Source organism: Oryza glaberrima, chromosome 4, assembly GCF_000147395.1.
Source record: "Oryza glaberrima chromosome 4, OglaRS2, whole genome shotgun sequence".
NCBI lineage: Eukaryota > Viridiplantae > Streptophyta > Magnoliopsida > Poales > Poaceae > Oryza > Oryza glaberrima.
The window spans coordinates 13,529,354-13,548,416 of NC_068329.1; the positions used below are offsets into that span (position 1 = coordinate 13,529,354).

General features: G+C 41.3%; 1 pseudogene; it reads right to left on the reverse strand.

Annotated features, from left to right (window-relative positions):
- Positions 1–312: 312 nt before the first annotated feature.
- On the reverse strand, positions 313–5,879 carry LOC127770455 (tau-cadinol synthase-like; annotated as a pseudogene).
- Between the last annotated feature and the right edge of the window lie 13,184 nt (positions 5,880–19,063).

Sequence of the window (19,063 nt, forward strand, 5' to 3'; positions counted from 1 at the left end):
CCTGGATCCACCGAAAGGAAACCCACACGATCGCTGCCAAAGGGGAGCTCATCACCACTGCGCCCAGCTGGCGATGACGATGATGAGAAAATCATCTAAAATTGTCCTGCTAAAACTACAGCTTCGATTTCTCTCTTCTCCTATGGAGTGTGGTGCAGAGGTGGTAGCAGGATGGTGCATATGTATGGCAACCCAAGCTGGAAAGGTATTCAGGTAAAAGAAGTACTAACGTTTCCTCAATCTAGCCCAAATCTCACTAGTTACTCAGGGGATTGGGTGGCCAAAAAACCAAATGAAAATGGAAGAGAAAAATATGCGATGGACTTTTAGCATATCCGATTGCAATATACATATATCCCTCTAAAGGTTAAAAGAAAGAAAATATTAGACAATACAGAATGTCTCTATAAGGGAATAGACTTGACAAAAAAAAGGCTCTTGACAATCTCATGTAGATGTGAGGAAAATGTGTATGCATCCTTCCTATTGTCATAAAACAACATTATAGAAGCACCGTAGTTCATAACTCGTTGCACTGCCGGGAGAATCTCACGATTTTTGTAGCGGGCCTGGTTCATGGTTCTCCATTCATCTTCTATCAGTGAACTGAGTTCGGTGATGGCAACCTCACTGTTGACCTTGTGCTCATTCATGTAGCACTCCACGGAGCTAGCAATATCCCCTTTATTCTTTCCACGCTGCATATATGTATATAAAATATAAATTACGGTATTCTCAAACACCCACAAATAATTTGACAAAGTAAAATTCAGTTGTAGCATCTCATTTAAAGGTAAATCATGTAAACTTGCATGTATTAGTGTAAATTCAGTTTATTGTTTCTCTGTACTCCATTGTACAAATATAAGCACTATTGCAACTATTTCAATTTAAAATAATCTATATTTGGTCAAAGTTACATATTAGAGACCGTGTCAATATCTTCAAGTGGTTATATTCATGTATGTAGGGTGTAAGAAAAACATGGACAATTATCACGATCCATCCGTTGTAGGGAAATTTTGTATGCATTAAAAAGATAGATTCAATACAGAACATGTTGAATGATTAATTTAATTATACCTTAAATGCAGCAATGTCATTCTTCAAACGCATTATTTTTGCGCATGCTGTTATTGCAGTACTGCTTGCTGCCCATTCAAATGCTTCCTTTGTTATTGTATCACCTCGGCCAACTGTAGAAGACACGCATACTAGTTGCACCGTTGAGGTCAAGGTTGACAAAGCGACCTGTTCTTGAAAACTTGGCTTGTGATTATTGTGTAACCATTCGGCTTCTTGAAGATAATAATGGGACAGCTTTTGGAACTGCACACAAGTGACCGAAATCAACCACAAAAGCCATGCATGGCGACATTGTCGCTCGATGTACCAACTCCCTTTTTTACTTGACTCAAACATGTGGCATCAACATTCCTAAAGATGATCACAAATTATTTGAAAAAGAATCCAGTATTGAAATTATATCTTTATCTTGGCTGCTGTTAAACTCATAATACTATAGTTTTGTATTGATATCTTAGTTAAACTTATTAAAAAAACAATACTCAAATTTGAGAAATGAAGATCGCAAAAGATAAGAGAAAAACAGAAAGAAAGGGGTCCCAAGATATATGTATAACAAAGAGTAAAACACACCGCTAGTACCACAACTTGCAAGGTGGGTGCAATTTAGTCACACATCTTGTAAAATGCTCAAACAAGTCACTCATCTTGTTTTAGGGGTGCAAATCACATAAAACATGTGTCATGTGGGGTGGTCGCAATGAAGTTATATACTATGTTAATTTGTTTTGCAAACATAGCCACACGATCCATAAATAAGCCGACATGCAAATTCTACCGGTAGTAAAATCCAATTAAGATGAATTTTATTATTGATTGCCAAGTACAATATGGCCGTGTTATTGAAAGCAAGAATAGTAGCATATACATGAAAAATATGAGTGTTAATTTGTAATTTTAATGCTTGTCCTACCCACATGGCTAAAAAGGAATGATTTAGGTCAATACGGCCTACAATTTGAAAACAAGCAACCCATGTAACAATGTATTTGGGAAGATTTACACCATCGAAGCAAAATTGAGTGACTTATTTGAGCAATTTGCAAGATGGGTGACTAAACTGCACCCACGTTGCAAGTTGTGATACCACCGGTGCATTTTACACTATAACAAAATACATAATATTGTACCTCTTTTTTAGCGTAAGCGACCTGATACTTCTCATTGACTGCCACCTGATTCTCAAACTCCTCAAAATTATTCAACAATTTTATGTAGAACTTTTTCAGGTACTCAGGTAGGATAGGTATAGCACCCTCATCCCATCTGCAATGTCATTTTTTGTTAAAAATAGTTAGGTATGAATTATGTATAAAATTAGTTTACCATACACTAAGCAAACCTTTGTATGGCTTCGTTTAGCTTCCGACATTCCTGGATGGTGGCATGAGTATCATATGTGTCATCCATTATGACTAATAGTACAATCATCTTGGCACAAATCATCTGCTATGCCTTCCTCAAAGAACAACATGTAAGACCATGTGTAGCTCTCCACCGCACGATCCCTTAGATAACTTAGCCCTATATATCCGTAGAGGTCTTTCCACCACCTAAAATAAAAGTATTTAGGAGCATGCTTAGATAGTATATTTGAAATATATGATGAGCCTCCAGATATAGCAGTTAGGAGAGAATTAATATGCACAATATATATATAGGTAACATGTCCTATGCACACAAGTTTTCCGTGAACACTCCATGCACTCCAGCTAGCAAATGTCACAGAAAATTCTAGATAAAAATGGACACATACTTCCAATAGTATTACACCTACATGTGAAATCTTATATTTAAATTCATTATATTTTAGCCATAACAAAAAAAAAACAAAAATCTGACAGAGTTTTACCCTTAAAATTGTCAGATTTTTCACTTTTTTATGGCTAAAATATAATGAATTTGAATATGAGACTTCACAAATATTGTAATACTATTAGGAGTAAGTGCCCAAATGCTTTTTAGAATTTTTGTGACATTTGCTTGTTTGTGTGCATGGGAAACTTGTGTGAGTAGGATACCCATGAAACATAAGTATTAATATAATATTTATGGATGGAAGAAGCTTAACTAAGACTGATAATGAATACATATCAGAATAATTATTTAGTTCATTGGTGGATAGATATCGTAGATACACACTTACATGGAAATAGCTTCCAGCTCCTTTAAGTGGGATCCCTGAAGAAGGTTAAATTCTAGTTTTGCAAGATCCAAAAGCATTGGAAAATAACTATCCTCTTGTTGATACTCCGAGAAGTAACACAACGTCTCTACTCTTTTGCGGGTCCTTGTCAGCGGTAAGTGAAGGGCACGGCTAACTTGATCAACTAAAGGGTGCTTGAGATACTTGCCCTGCATCATTGATGTTAGATGATGCCTTGAAAAAGAAATAGCCTCTTCTAGTTCTGGCTCATCATGAACAAGGAGATAAGCCGCATTGTATAAACTTAATAAACCCCTTGGTTCATTAGCTACTCCATCGATGAACCTCCCATCATCACCCTTGAATTTGTTAAATGCATCTGCAAGGTATAAAATATTTAATTTACGATAAAGTAATTCCAATCTGGTTTTGTCCATGCATATAAGGTGACTAGACTTATCTTTTCTTAACCACTTATGTTTAATTTGTTAAGCTGTTTTCTTCAGCCTGAAATAAATCATGGTTTTGCACTGTAAACAAATAAATGTTGGCTCTGATAAACCCCTGTGACTTACAATAGGAGACATCGGAAACTAAGAAAAAATATGTGGATGACTAAAAATGTTGACTTATAAAAAGCTAAAGTTCGTCTAAAGCTATACAAAACTTTGCATACCTACAATTATTAAATCCAACTAAAGTTTGCATTACCAGATTGCTAGAGAGCATCAATTTACATGTTATGTCAACTTTATAGATTGATATATATATATATATATATATATATATATATATATATATATATATATATATATATATAATTTGTTTGGTGCTCCATGGTGCCCGGGCTCCATGATTCAAATTGAGTATATACTCAATTCAAATGAGTTTGAAATTTTTTCAAATGTTTAGGTATTAACATTAACTACTTTACTAACTAGTTCAAAACAAGTTCGAACTGAATTTAAACATGTTTTTATTAGAATTTGATTCTAGGTATATAACATCCAAACATATAATTAGTTAGGTATGTAATATTGGATTGTGAAATAAAGTTAAATTTCAGTTGTTTTGTTGCTAGGTATGGGTATGAATCGAATACTTATAACTAGGTATATACTCATACTTTGAAAATTTTGAAAAAATTAGGCGAATTTGTGTATTTCATACCATGGTGCCCAGGCACCATGGTGCCCCATATGAGTGTAACTATATAGGACACTCATGGACACTATATAGGACACTCATATGGGGCACCATGGTGCCCGGGCACCATGGTATCTAATGCACAAAATCACTTAAATTTTTCAAAATTTTCAAATTGTGAGTATATACCTAGTTATAATAATTTGATTCATACCTATACTTATCAACAAAACAACTCAAATTTAACTTTATTTCACAATCCATGATTACATACCTAACTAATTATATGTATGGATGCTATATACCTAGAATCAAAATCTAACAAAAACAAGTTCAAATTCAGTTCAAACTTGCTTTAAACTAGTTAGTAAAGTAGTTAATGTTAATACCTAAGTAATTGAAAAAGTTTCATACTCATTTGAATTGGGTATATACTCAATTTCAACAATGGTGCCCGGGCACCATGGAGCACCAAACAAATTTACTATATATATATATATATATATATATATATATATATATATATATATATATATATATATATATATATATATATATATATATATAGAGACTCACACACGTACCTGGAGATACCCATAGGCCATGCTCTCTAAGCAAGCGAAAACGAAGAGCAACCTCGTGGATGCTAGAGCTAGTAAATTCACTTTGGTATATGTCGCTTAGTGTGTGGTTTATCTCATCTTCAAAGAGGTGAGCAATTCCTAAACGTTGGACTGCATCCACCAAGTTCATCCTCGCAACCACGTCACTAGAACTCCAAAACAGAACTCCAAAACAGAGTGCGGGCATTCTCTTTGAGCTTATCAGCCTTCTGCCTCATCCATTCCTCTGACCTCTGCAAGATGCACGGTTTGGGTTGATAATATACATTATTGATCCTCATGAACTGCTTGAATAATAGTGATTATATACCAGAAACAATATGAGATTGTAGCAGAAAACATAGCTCTCCTTTGAATCTAACCACACATACTTTTTTTCTTAAAAAGCTAAAATCTCCTCACATATGCATGAGCTGGGATTTTGCCTTACTCCTGCTAACAAGGCCTTAGTGAGGTTTCCTATTGACCCAGTACTTAACAGAGACCATATGCATAATATTACTTAGATCCATTCATACACAACATTAACAAAATAACATGCGTATAGTTATAGTAACAGAAGAACTATATTTACACATGCATCCATGCCTGAAGTGGTTGTTGCCTATAGTTGATAAAGAAGTCCCCCAGACAGAGGGCTCATAGTTGGAGGCCTTCCCAGGAGCAATGGTGTCGCCAGACAAGAGAGACAGATGAACGACCGTCGTCCCAGACCTAGGCTTAACGGTGGATGGCCTTAGAGTAACCATCTTCACCATGCTAAGTCCTACATGAGATGGCGAAAACCCAGGTAGTGTAGGCACAAGGCTTGGTGCGCCCATGCTCGAAGCCATATTTGGGATTGGCATGCATATGTTGTACTGATCAGTGGGGGGCTCTCGTTGGATGGTTTCAGGCTTAGTTGCTAGGGAACGTGAACAGCAACCCTCCTTTATACTCCCTCCATTTAGAATTGATCATCTTAATTATTATATTTGTACAGCGATACCAAGAAATTAAAGAAATAAATTCAGGGATAGTTATAGCACAATGCTGCAAGGCCGGTCGCATGTCACATGGCCAGCTAATATATATCGTGATTAAATCAGGGAAATTAAATCATGCATGCATCATGTACCCAGTAAAAGAGGATCAGGGATTTAACTAATCTCCGCATAATCCCTCCATGAATCCTTGAACGCATGCACTCCAATAAAATGGGAATTTCGCTGGTTGCTATATACGATCAAATCTGATTTTTTTTTTAAAAAAATGACAATATGACGATCATTTGTGAATGAAGGGAGTGAGCACCACCATGCATCTATTTTGGCTAATACCTTCAGATCGGAAAAGAAAAGGAAAAGGAAAAGCAATTGCATTGGGTCGAAATTCCTCAACTCATCACCATACATGCAGGGGGCACTGTAATGTCGCTCATGTACTGTATAGCAATGTCGCTGCCTGTCTCTTGGGGCGTCGACCAGCCAGAAAGTACAGTTTAATGGTTGATTATAGAGCGAATCTGGCCAATGGATTCAAAATAGATGAGTCCGGGTGAGATATAATGTAAAAAACCAATGAAGCCACTGCAAGATATAGACAACTTAGGCTGTGTTCTTATCTCTACTTTCCTACCCTACTTCCCTTGTTTTCCGCGCACACACTTTTCAAACTGCTAAACGATATGCTTTTTGCAAAAAAAAAATTATATATGAAAGTTACTTTAAAAAATCATATTAATCCATTTTTCACATTTATTTTAGTTAATACTTAATTAATCATGCGCTAAACGCTGCTTTGTTATGCGTGAAGGGAGCGACGACGGTTCCCAACCCTCACTCTCGAACACAGCTTTAACCCCGGCCGTCCTCCGCCCAACTCCGTCCACCTCGTGGCGAAAGCCACGCCTCCCGACTCACATGCACGGAATCAGCACCGTGTTGGACAATAATAGTGAAATGTAAACTTACGTTTTAGAGAGAGAAATAAAAGTTAGGAGTATTGGCTCTCATACAAAAGCTGGCTATGCACATCCTTCAAAAATGTTTACATTAAATTTATAGTGAGAAAGATAGATGAGAGAAAAATGGAACCAACCTTATACTTAACATATTATACATGCATGTTAGCTATAATATACTTTCTTCGTCATCCCATAAAAAACCAACCTATAACGGGATGAATGTGACGTTTTCTAGTACATCGAGTTTGTCCCTATCTAGATTCGTTGAACTAAAAAAACGTCACATCGTGGGGGCGATGGGAGTAGCTAGACTAATAGCCAATAAGTCAGCTATACTATTTAACTTGCTCTTGAAGTATCAGACAACGTTGGCACATTAGAGTCAATTCGAATTGAGTATGTTGAATATATGAATGAAGTACGTTACAAATTAGGATATGAAAGTTAATATTAAAGGGCGTGTACGTATTTTTTTCGCTAATACCAAGGAGAGAACGTCATGAGGCAGTTTGTTACACATGTTCAATAGTAGAGACGAGTATGCTCTATTAAATAATACAAGATTATTTAGAGACCGTGTCTTTACAATAGTTGAGATAACAAAGGCTCTAATCATTAATTCAAAAAATATTTCTTTTGTTAATATTTTTTCTATTTTTTTTACCCTCATGTAACCATATTTCCATATTACAGTGATTATGAGTCGTTGTGAAACCGTTGTTATGCATAACAAACGATGTTTTGTCTCTCCTCTTCTCTTTCTTTCATGTCAATAAGCATTTCTAATTAGCGACGCTAAGAGACAACTATTGATAAATATTGTACATGCCTTTATGTCCCTAATTAATCGCATCCATATGCATTTAATCTAGTTAACTTGTTGAACGTGGAATGGCCTTGTTCCCCTGAATGCCTCGCATGCACGCCGCGCAGATAAATGCAGTTTGCATGCATGCAACGGAAAAGGGAAATATTGGGCGAGAATGCATCAAATCGAACCTGCACCTTGCGTAATGGGATAGCTGAGAGAAAAGTATATATACGCCAAGTACTAATCCTCATGAACTGCTTAAATAATAGTGATTATATGTCACAAGCAATATGAAATTGTAGCAGAAAAGTCCCTTTTTTTTTTTTGATAATTTGGTCCTTTTAGAAAACTTATTTCTAAACTAACCCTCGCCAAAAACTTCAACCAAAAATAGACTGTGGTCTCTTGGCTCTGAGGTCCAACGAATCAGCGCCAGTGACGTCGGCGCTAACACCCTTGCCCACGTGGATTCGCAGCCCGACATGGCATGGTTTGGCGCTGACCCCCATATACCTGTTAAGTATGTAACATATTGTTCAAGATCAAGTTGTAGTGTATAGTGCAGTGGTGAAGTTATCGCTTAGACTTGTTGGTAACCAGGGTTCAAATCTTTAGCTTGCACCTTTCTTTTTTCACTTTTCTATGGGCAGCAGATAAAAACAAAAAAAGAGTGTAGATAAGGGGATTCGACCATGGAACCTATTGACAACCAAATAAGCAATTAAACCGCTGCACTATGAAGAAGACCTTGATGGAGGATAAAGGATAGCACAACATCTACTTATTATGGACATGTGGTCAGCACCTTCCATTCCACGTCCGCAGCCCTCTATGCTTGCGTGGCAAATTTTAGCGCCATATTATCTGGCGCTGAGACATTAGATCTTAGCGCCAACGTGATTGGCGCTGAGCTCATGGCCTATTTTTGGTTAAAGTTTTTGGCGAGGGTTAGTTTCGAAATAAGTTTTCTAAAAGGACCAAATTATCAAAAAAGCGGCAGAAAAGTTAGTTCTCCTAATTTGGGCCTATCCGCACAGGCCTTAGGGAGGGGCTTCCTATTGATCCAATACTTATATATATATATATATATATATTAGACTAAAATACACCAGTGGTTCTTAAACTTGTCAAGAGGTTTCATTTAGGTCCATAAACTTGCAAATTACACATCGAGGTCCCTAAACTTGGTTTATTGTATCATCTCGGTTCAAAACCGCGTTTGACCGTAGTCTTGCCTACGTGGCACGCCACGTGGACAATTACATGTAATTTTTTTTATTTTTTTCTCCCTTCTTCCTTCGTTTTTCTCGGTGGTGAGAGGCGGCACGAGCGGAGGGGCTGTTGCAGTGGTGAAAAAAAGAAGGAAGACGGAAGAAATTTTTTTTAAAAAATCCATGTCATCGTTCACGTGGCGTGCCACGTAAGCAAGACCACGGTCAAACGCGGTTTTGGACCGGGATGATACAATAAACCAAGTTTAGGGACCTCGATGTGCGTTTTGCAAGTTCGTGGACCTAAGTGAAACCTCCCGACAAGTTTAAGGGCCGCTAGTGCATTTTACTCTATATATTACTTACTACTTAGATCCATTCATAGACAACATTAACATTTGTAATAACATGCATATAGTTATAGTAACAAAATAATTAAGTTTATATATGCATCCATGCATGCCTGAAGTGGTTGTGGTCCATAGTTGATAAAGAAGTCCCCCACATGGAGGGCTCATAGTTGGACGCCTTCTCAGGCGAAATAGCGTCACCAAAAGCGAGACACCCGAATGACCGTCGCCCGGGACCTAGGCCTAGGAGTGATGACCTTCACCATGCCAAGTCCTATATGGGATGGCAAAAGCCCAGGTGTTGGCACAAGGCTTGGTACCCCCATGCTGGAAACCATATTTGGGATTGGCATATATGTTTGTCGATCAGTGCACTGAACAATGGGGCTCTCGCTGGATGGTTTCAGGCTTAATTGCTAGGGAACGTGAACAGCACCCTCCCTCTCTCTCTAGATCTAAAGAGATAGATAGATAGATAGATAGATAGATAGATAGATAGGAGTACGACCATGCAGGTACGGACTAACACCTTCAGATCGAGCCAAAGAAATGAAAAGGACAAGCAACTTCATTGGGTCCAAATTTCTCAACTCATCACCATGCATGCATGTGAGACTAGTTGCTCATGCTGCCTACTGTCTCTTGCGAGACATCGACGGAAACGTCGTGAAGGTGGTCGACCAGCCAGAAGAAAAGTAGTAGGGGTGAAAAGTCCTTCGTCTTATCGAGCGAATCTGACCGTCGGATTCAACACAGATGCGTCGGATTTACATATTCTCACTCCTAGAGAAGTGATCTTTGCTGAGTTAGCTGATTTCTATAATAGTCCCAGTTATTATTGTTTTTAGTCCCGGTTAAAAAAATTTTGATCTTTAGTCCGGTTGGTGTACCAACCGGGACTATCATCTTTAGTTCCAGTTCATCCCCTGTCAGAGGCCTGTCAGGGGGACCAACCGTGACTAAAAATCATCACTTTAGTCCCGGTTGATAGTACCAACCGGAAGTAAAGATTATTTAGATATTTAATCCTGGTTGGTATTACCAACCGGGACTAAAATTCAACTCATCGTATATAATCCCTAGGACTTATCCTCTGAAATGCAAACTCCTCCTCATCCACTTTCCTCCTCTCTCTTATCCTCTCCTCTTTTTTTTTCTCGCTGCTTTCTTATCCTCTCTTTTTTTTCCTCGCAGCGAACGGCGGCGGCTTGTGGGCGGCGGCCTGCGCGCAGCGGCCCGCGCGGGAGCGGCTGGCGGCGGCAGCCCCGCGCGGCGGGCGGCGGGGGTAGCCCCACGCAGTGCGCTGCAGTGGTGGCTTGCACGGGAGTGGCGGCAGCTGGCGCAGGAGCGGGAGGCGGCCCCATGCGCGGCCTAGGGGGGGAGCGAGCCGTGCCGCCTGGAGCGGGCGGCAGTGGCGGCGGTCCTGCGCAGCTGGCTGCGGCTTGGCCCGCGTGGCCCGTGGGGTAGCGAGCAACGCAGGCTGGAGTGAGTGGCGGGCGGCAGCTTGGCCATCGTGGGAACGAACGGTGGCGCGAGGCGACTGCGACGGTGCGGCGGTGGATTTTGTTGATTTATGATCTGTGAATGTGAGGATTTTCTTGATTTGTGATGTCTTTGGATTTCTATATTTGTGGTGTGAACTTTAAATGTGGATGTGAATTCTGTGTATATTTAGATGTTTCTATGAGGTTGCAAATGAATATGTGGTGACAATTTGTGAATGATTTTGTCTGTGTGGATGATTTTGTTGTTGAGTTCGGTCAAAATCAATATGAAAGTAGCAAAAAAAATAAAAAAAAAGGGAAAGAGAAACAAAAAACGCCACACATGTTGCTTTTATTTTTACTCCCGGTTGATGACTCCAACCAGCACTAAAGATCCATCTTTAGTCCCGGATATTTCAACCTGGACTAAAGATGGCAATCTTTAGTCCCGGATTCTTCCTCCCGGTTCGCAACGCAGGACTAAAAAGGGTTGCGAACCAGGAGAGATGTGGGGTTCTCCAGTAGTGCCTATTACATAAAAATAAAAAGAGGTTTCACGAACATGTATAGAATCAATCAAGTTGTATGCGCTGGTAAAGTACCCTTGTCTGTAAGGCAAATTTTACTACAGGACATCATGACTTCGTGGTTTTAGCTATACGACCGTACGAAGTGACTTTTAAAAGAAGGTACTGTTAAAATGTGGAAATTTGCTGATGAACACCATAAATATTCGAATATTTATTTCTAGTTCATTAGGTGAGATAAACTCTGTCCAAGTTTTGAAATACCCCTAGATCACATGTCATAGTCTCTCTTGTTGTCTTAGCCCAATCTCTCTTGTTCTTAGCCGGATAGCATGTAGGTGCAAATGGAGGTGGCTCTGCCAGCGAGCACCAAGGTAGCGTAGATTCACAGAATGGGCAGTGAGACTGGGTCTGGAGCAGAGCAAAAGAGGCAGCACTGCCAGCGAACATCAGGCCTTTTTGCGCAAGGTATTCCAGGGTGACGTACACAGCAACGACAATGACGCTGGATAGGATGGCATTGTTAGTGGTAGGGTCCACATATGGATAAGGCTGTTGCCGCAAGGTCACCACCGGCCATGACCTAGGTGGTGAGCTCCGTGGCCAGCAAACCGCGGATCTAGTCAGCAAGCTTGCATGGCGTGGGCGTGGATCCATGTGGGCAACTACAGGTCTGGCATGACGGCGAGCTCCGTAGTCGCTGCCTTTCCTCTCTCCACTCCTCATCGGCTATCTTGAGCCTCCTCTAGCTCTTAGATGGAGGTGGCTTTACCGGTGAGCACTAAGGTATTGATGGAGAAGGAGATTGGAGACCTGACCTGGGGGTATTTCAAAACTTTCGTGCACTTTCTGTCTCCTATTGAACTGGAAATTAGTATTCTAATGAGTATGGTTTCCAGTAGCAAATTTTCACATTTTTAGTGTCTTCCCCTAAAAGTAAGTTTTTACGGTGTCCTATAGCTAAAAGCACAAAGTCAGTATGTCATATAGCAAAATTTTCCCATCTGTAACAGCTCAAAGCTATCATATGTAATAGCTTAGCTAGCCATTACAGCCTCTTGGTTACTGGTGTGGTAATTCATCGGTAATGGTTACTGGAGTTCCATTCCCCTCCCTCAGCGTCCTCAGCTGCCTCGCAAGCACCGTCATCACGTCACTAGGTTCCACCACACCCCGTCATTGTGAGGCCATATCGTTGTTGTAGGTGGAGGAGGTGGTCGATGGACATTACTGTCGGCGACAGTGCTTGAGAGGAATGGTGAAGCGTTGACGGCTGATAGTGGTTCTGCAAAGGCTGGCGCCAAGGGAGGATCTAGAAAGGAGGGGGCAGGAAATGAGGAAAGAGGGAGGAGGTGTTATACTTTGCACTAGGATCACCTAGGTTAGATCTAGGTCGGGTGGTTCTATTTGGGTTGATGTTTAAACAATAGATGAAAGGGAGAGGGGTTTAGATACCGACCGGTTGAGGTGTTGGAGGATGAAGAAGTGCCGGCCATCATCGTCGTTGGCGCTCGGTTGTCGTGGATGTGGCGCCGGTGAGGTCGACGGCGATGATGGCTGCCGCAATGACAGTCGTAGATGTCCCGGCGATAAGGCGTGGCGCAGCGGTGGCGTTTCCCGTCACTGGCTGCGCCCCCTCTCGATCGGATTAGGGTTTGTCGGGTGGAGTTGGCGGCGGCAGCGAACCTCGTACCGTGTGCCGCCCCGGTCTCCACTCCCTTTTATATGGTGCAGTGTGACGGGGGCCCACCAGCCATTAGGCCGGACACCCCCGATCAGGGTGCGGTGAAGGCCCCCTTGAGCCGTTGGGCTCAAGGGGAGGGAGATCCATCTAACATTCTCCCCCTTGATTTCACTATTTCTTTTAGCCTTTTTCTATTCCATCACAGATTTGCACATAGAGCATGTTTCATCGTCACGGTCAATCACCGATGGATTCGACAGCCACTATACACATCTCTATTCAGAAACAGATACTTTTACTTTTGGGCCCTGTAGTACAGGATTCATAAGGCTTCCCTTAAACCCATGCCGACTACATGTTCCTTGAACACGTTGGGTGGTAGGCCTTTCGTGAGCGGATCCGCGAGCATCCTTTCTGTTTTAATGTGCTCGAGACTGATTGTTTGATCTCGGACTTTGTCCTTCACAACATAATACTTTATGTCAATGTGTTTGGCAGCACCACTTGACTGATTGTTGTGAGCGTACATTACTGCGGGTTCATTGTCACAGTATAACTTTAGTGGTTTCTCAATACTGTCAACCACCTTTAAACCGGGTATGAACTTCTTTAGAGAGTTCGCCTGCCCCGTTGCCTCATAGCATGCTATAAACTTGGCATACATAGTAGACCCTGCAGTGATAGTCTGTTTTGAGCTTTTCCATGAAATACCTCCTCCTGCCAGGGTGAACACATATCCTGATGTTGACTTTGTATTATCTTTTGCAAAATCAGAATCTGAATACCCCACTATCTGGAGTGATTCTGATCTTCTGTAAGACAGCATGAGACCTTTTGTTCCTTGCAAATAACGCAAGACTTTCTTTACCAATTTCCAGTGCTCTGGGCCTGGATTACTTTGAAATATGCCAAGTAACCCGGTAACAAATGCCAAGTCAGGTCGTGTGCACACTTGCGCGTACTGTAGGCTTCCTACAGCTGACGCATATGGCTTTGTTTTCATTTCATTGAGCTCATACTGATTTCGGGGACATTGTGATGCCCCATACTTTTCGCCTTTCACTATAGGAGCAGGTGTAGCACTACATCTGTACATGTTGAATTTCTTCAACACCTTTTCTATATATTTCTTTTGAGAAAGTCCCAATGCATACTTTGTTCTATCTCGGTGAATCTCTATGCCCAAAACATATGAAGCCTCACCGAGGTCTTTCATGTCAAAGTTTGAGGACAAGAATTTCTTTGTTTCCTGCAGTAGACTGACATCACTACTAGCCAGTAGAATGTCATCCACATACAGAATTAGGAAAATAAATCTCCCATTCTTAAACTTTGAATAAATACAGTTGTCCTCGACATTCTCTTGAAACCCAAATTTCTTTATTGTCCCATCAAACTTCAAGTACCACTGTCTCGAAGCTTGCTTTAATCCATAAATGGATCTCTTTAGACGGCATCCCATATTTTCGTTTCCTTTCATGACAAAACCTTTCGGTTGCGCCATGTATACTTTTTCCTCCAAATCTCCATTTAGAAATGCCGTTTTTACATCCATCTGATGTAATTCCAAATCATAATGTGCCACTAGTGCCATTATAATCCTGAAGGAATCTTTACAAGAGACTAGAGAAAATGTCTCATTGTAATCAATCCCCTCTCGTTGCGTGAAGCCTTTTGCCACAAGTCGCGCTTTAAACTTTTCTATATTCCCTCTAGAGTCATATTTGGTTTTGTAGACCCATTTACAGCCTACTGTTTTGGCTCCTTTAGGAATTTCTTCTAAATCCCAAACATCGTTTAGTTTCATTGATTTCTTTTCATCTTTCATGGCTTCCAACCATTCAGATGAGCGAGCGCTTCTCATGGCCTCTTCATATGAGGTGGGATCATCCTCCATATGCGACTCTTCTATATTATAAACTTTATAGTCATCACGGATAGCCGATCTTATGACTCTTTCAGACCTTCTAGGGGCCTGCACATTTGGCACATCCTGTACCTGAGGCTCTTGTTGAGTCTCCTGTACTGGCACATTATCTGTTTGAGGCTGTTGCAGCTCCTCCTCTGGTGTGACAACCATTTCTGTTGAATCCTGTATAACAGGTTCCTCATTTTCATTCATTGTTGCCATAGGAGAGGTAACAACAGGTGCTGGTACCTCAATGACAAGCATTGCAGGCACAACATCAGCAGGTAGAGAGAAGAAAGGTTCCTGAGTCGACGGAGCGGGTACAGACACCCGCCTCTCCTCAAGATCAATTTCTCGAACTACCGAGCTCCCCCTAATCATTTCGTCTTCCAAGAAGACGGCATGTCTCGTTTCTACAAACTTTGTATAACTGTTTGGACAGTAGAAACGATAGCCCTTTGATCTTTCAGGATAGCCAATAAAATGGCAGCTGACTGTTTTGGGATCCAACATCCCAATATTTGGGTTAAATACTTTAGCCTCTGCAGGACTCCCCCACACACAGAGGTGAGCTAGCGAGGGTACTCTTCCTGTCCATAGCTCATACGGTGTTTTGGGCACCGATTTGCTTGGAACTCTGTTGAGAATATGAATGGCGGTTTTTAATGCCTCCATCCATAAACCCAGTGGTAGTGTGGAGTAACTCATCATGCTGCGCACCATATCCATAAGGGTACGGTTGCGCCTTTCAGCTACCCCATTCTGTTGAGGTTCGCCCGGTGTTGAATACTGGGCTACTATTCCATTCTCTAACAAGAACCTTGCAAAAGGTCCAGGGACTTGCCCATAAGGCGTATGTCGACCATAGTACTCCCCCCACGGTTAGATCTTACTACTTTAATCTTTATATCATGCTGATTTTCAACTTTAGCTTTGAATATCTTAAATTTATCCAATGCTTCAGATTGCTCATTAATTGGATAAATATAACCATAGCGGGAGTAATCATCTGTGAATGTTATGAACGAGTCATAGCCATCCACACTTTTCATAGGAAATGGACCACAAATATCTGTATGAATGATCTCTAAAATTCCTGTGCTTCGTTTTGCACCCTTTTTGACGCTCTTTACAAATTTTCCTTTAATGCATTCTATGCATTGTTCTAAGTCTGAGAACTCCAATGGAGGAAGAATTTCATTCTTAACTAGTCTCTCAATTCTCCCCCTCGAAATATGGCCCAAACGACAGTGCCATAATTTCGATGAGACATCGGGAGTTCTCTTTCTTTTCTTGTTTTCTTTTGTCAACAAGGACACATCATTCACATTCTCAGAAAGAGATAACAAATAAAGCTCGTCTCGCAACACAGTAAGACCAATACATGCATTATTATACCATAGTTCACATTTTTCTGGACTTATGTTGTAGTTGACAATAAAATTGTCAAACTGCTTTGGCAATGAGGCCATAACCAGATGGACCAGAAAGTCATCTGTTATGCCCAAATCCATTGGCTTCAACTTGGAAGCCATGTTGCTCATTCTAAGCATGTGGTCTCTAACACCATCTCCATGGTACCTTTCTGTCACAAGCTACTTGATCAACTGTGTAGCATAAGTCTTTGAAGAGCCAGTAAACTGACTCTTTATTCTTTCAAGGTACTCTGAGACAGCGTCACACTCTGGGATTGAGCCCAATAGGCTCAATCATATTCTTTACCACAGCCAAACATTTCTTGTTGGCTAAGGACCATTTCTTTTGTTCAATGTCATACGACATGACGAGAGGAGCATTGTCCCTCTGTCTCTTTTGCCAGTCAGCATCTGACTCATTTTCACCTCTGATAAGTTCAGCAGGTTCCATAGGACATGGGGTAGTCAACACCGAGTCCACCTCTCCCAAGATAAAAGCAAGGTCAAGTTTTCTTTTCCATTCTGCGTAGTTATCTCCTTTTAGGGTCGGAATATCTTTAATGCAACCCATCAAGGAGTAGCCACCTGAAATAATCATGTGCGGTGAGAACAAAATTAACATTAAAATATTATGCATTAAGCCTATATCACCGTTGGGCAGAATTAGACATAACACATATAACCATAACTATAACATTGCAATTATCAACGTTGGTCAGAAAATTACAACATCATAGCACATAATTAATGTTCCTAAAATTAAATTCTCCTGTTGGTTCGAAATTTAATTTTAGAAACACTAATTTTCATCAATTTAATCTATTTGCAGCGGAAAAACTATATAAAAATCATATGAACAATAGCAAAACTCTGTAATTTACTCTCTGAAAAAATTCTCCCATTGGTTCAAATTTAAACAGAGGTAAAACATGCAAAAATCTATTCAAAATTATATTGAAATTTGCATGAAAAATTGACAAAATTTAAAAGGAAAATTGCTACTGTTCTCTTTTATTCATTTTCGGCCCCCGAGGGACCTCATAAGAACTTTTTCCGGCGGCCCACGGCTTTAGATAGACCAACCGGTTGAGGTGTTGGAGGATGAAGAAGTGCCGGCCATCATCGTCGTTGGCGCTCGGTTGTCGTGGATGCGGCGCCGGTGAGGTCGACGGCTATGACGGCTGCGTCAGTGACGGTCATAGATGTCCCGGCGATGAGGTGTGGCGTGGCAGTGGCGTTTCCCGTCACTGGCTGCGCCCCCTCTTGATCGGATTAGGGTTTTGTGGGGTGGAGTTGGCGGCGGCGGTGAATCTCGTACCGTGTGCCGCCCCGGCCTCCACCCCCTTTTATATGGTGCAGTGTGACAGGGGCCCACCAGCCATTGGGCTAGACGCCCCCGATCAGGGCGAGGTCAAGGCCCCCTTGAGCCCAACGGCTCAAGGGGAGGGAGATCCATCTAACAGGAGGTTGTTCATGGGGATTGGAGAGGCAGTACATGAGGTTTATCTACCGCTGGTGCCTGGTCGTTGCCATCCACCATGGGGCCTCCATGGCAGAACCCAAATCCACCACCATCAGTGTAGGGATGACAATAACCTCCGCGTGTCTGGGCTTCCTCCCAAGGCATAGAGACCAGATCCATAGCCACCAGGGCCAGGGCAACTAGATCTGTGCTCTAGCCACTATCGTCCCCTTGCAGATGAGAAATGGCGAAGGAGCTAAACGTGGGGGTGGAGAGCGATGTGGTGGAGGCCTCAACGATGGAGGTGGCGTGGTGCTGGGGTTGGAGGCGGAGCTCTGGCCTGATAGGGCAGGGATGGAGCAGCGGTGGCACGCATGGGATGGGGACATAGGGAGCGATGGCAGCGCTGGGGATGGACGGGCAACCCACGAGACGCTGCAAATAGAAGATTGGGGCTAAGGATAGGAAGAGAGAGAGAATTTCGTAGTACTATATATGACATTGTAGGCGGTGGATGGTGTTGGGACGTGAGGTATATGTATGACCCATTGATCAATAATGACTCCTAATTGGTAGCCGTTACAGATAGGAACATTTGTAATTACTTCTTAGGAGAAACCGTTACAAATTAGTGGGTAACATACAGATCCATATCAGTGACAGTTATAGACCACTTTGGCTATCTGCATTGTAATCTCTCTCTTTTGATCCATCATAGATGTTAGAGATGTTAGTGAAACTTGCACCAATAATCTAAGTGGAAGCACACATTCTTCGTGTGGCTGTCATAAACATCACACCCGCATAGAACAAGTCCAATCCAACCAAGGACACTTGCGTCATGTCTATCCAACCTAGGCTACTTATATCATCGCACCCGTACCTCCAGTTCGATATATACGAAAAGATTTTTTTTTTCGAAGACTGTGACACAAAAGATTGTGACGTACATGGTTCTTCGTGCAAGGGTGAGACGAGGATCCGAATCTCGGCTCTTGCCGATCAACCGGTTAGCGTTGAGGTGCCTTCATACATCGTCAACCTGTGTATCGATTTATCTGCTAGAAACTTTTAAGTCTAAAATTATTAACTGAAATCATATTAACCTGATATTTTGGTAAGAAAATCATTAAAAAAAACTCATGTTTATGAATATATATATCATATAAGTCCTTTGATTGTTTGTATAGGATACTAACTAATAAAAATAGGAAAAAGTATGAATTACCCCTCCCCCCCGAACTATCGCGGTCGACTGAATTAC